This window comes from Gossypium hirsutum, chromosome D13 (genome assembly GCF_007990345.1).
Source record: "Gossypium hirsutum isolate 1008001.06 chromosome D13, Gossypium_hirsutum_v2.1, whole genome shotgun sequence".
NCBI lineage: Eukaryota > Viridiplantae > Streptophyta > Magnoliopsida > Malvales > Malvaceae > Gossypium > Gossypium hirsutum.
In genome coordinates, this window is record NC_053449.1 from 15,133,179 (window position 1) to 15,134,932 (window position 1,754).

At 32.6% G+C, this 1,754-nt stretch overlaps 1 long non-coding RNA gene across 1 annotated transcript; it reads left to right on the top strand.

Annotated features, from left to right (window-relative positions):
- The first annotated feature begins 273 nt into the window (after positions 1-273).
- On the top strand, positions 274-481 carry LOC107919794 (uncharacterized). Its single transcript, XR_001690455.2, has 2 exons — positions 274-317; positions 399-481. It is a non-coding gene; the product is annotated as an uncharacterized lncRNA (long non-coding RNA).
- The last annotated feature ends 1,273 nt before the right edge of the window (positions 482-1,754 follow it).

Genomic DNA, 1,754 nt, shown 5'->3' on the forward strand with positions numbered 1-1,754 from the left:
TAATTTACATGCATGTTGACTTTTATTATTGATTTTTTTTCAAATTCTTATATTAGAATATACCATTTTCAGTTGAAAGTGGTGGGACGCACAGAGGTCGAGGACATACGCTTCTTAAAGATTTATACGAGTTAGATCCTGTCAAGTGTGTCAAAGTATGTAGAAACAGTTTTGGTCAGCCTGTTGGATCAGAAGCTTGACTTTTAGCAGGATATTTGGGCATTATAGCAAGAAATGCCAATATGTTGCCTATCAACTACGAGTCATGGCATTAAATGCCTGATAGTAACAAAAATCAAGCTCTCGATAATATTAAGGTAACAAAACGTTAATGTAATTTATAATACTTTGGTTTAAGTTTCATTTATATTTACTTTCTAAACTTGTGTTTTTTGTAGGCGAGGTTTGCTTTAGAGGTCTCGGATAATTATGTCAAGAAGGCATTCGGAAAAAGATGGAGAGACCATAAAAGTACTTTAAATAAATATTATTTTAAGACAAAAACAACCCTCGAAGAGAAATTGCAAAATGTCCCACCAGGAATGCTGAGGTACCAATGGGAAGATGCAATTAGATTTTGGTATTCAAAGAAAGAGAGGTATTACGTACTTCCAAACTCTTATAATTATTTCGATTTATAGTATTTACTATATACGTAATAATAATTTCATAATGTAGGATCGTGAACGAGTTGGAAAAAGCAGCAGGCAAAATAGAAATTCACTCACACAGCTAGGTCTAAAAGTTTTGCTTGTGTAGCTAAGGCCGAGGTATTTTGAATTTATTAATAGTGTCAAATATTTATTACTTTCCATTAAATAATATTTTTACTACTATATTGTAGGAACTGTCATCCTGTCAAAAAGTTGGACGCCTTCAGCTTTTTGACATTACACATAGGAAGAAAGATGGATCTCCTATGACTACTAAAGCTGTAGAAATTATGGTATGTTTACTTATAAAATTTGAATTATTTTAAATATTTATAGTGTTTAATTATAATGGTTTAATTCTTTGTTTGTAATGCAAATATTGTTAAGTTATATTGCATTTGTTTTTATAATATATATTGCGTTTCTAACTATTTGATTGATTTATTAGGGAGAAACTAAACGATAAAAAGGTGGTGTACGAAGCGATTGCTTTGAATGATAGTTCTGTTCATCTTGACGACATTGATAACCGAATTATTACTGAAGTTTTGAGTCCTGAAAGGTATGGTTGGGTTCGGTTTTAAGGATATTTTGTTAACCCAACCCAATATTTTGGATCTAGCTCGCAGCAATATATACCTTCGGGGAGTCAAGCTCAAGTTGAAGTTCAGAGGTTAAGAGACCAGATGGCTCAGATGCAAGCAAGCACAGTTGAGCAAATTACTCAACTTAAAGCGGAGGCAACATCGAGAGAAGCTAAGGTTTAAAGAAAATATGAAGAACTCCAGCTACAATTTAAAGCAGAGGCAGCAGCAAGGGAAGCAGAGCAGAGCAGAAAGTACGACGCACTCCAACAACAGCTTCAGAATATGATGAAGATGTTTTAGCAGTCACAAAATCTACCATCTTAGACTATTGTATGAATATTTTTAACATTTTAACTTTTAACATTATTGTAAGAATAATTTGAATTATACTTCATTTATTAATTTATATCATATATCTTTCGTTAAAGTTAGATTTGCTATTTTTGGTTGGTTTCCATGTTACAGGAAGGGTTGCATATGGAGGACAATTGGATGTTACAAATCTGCCAAAGTT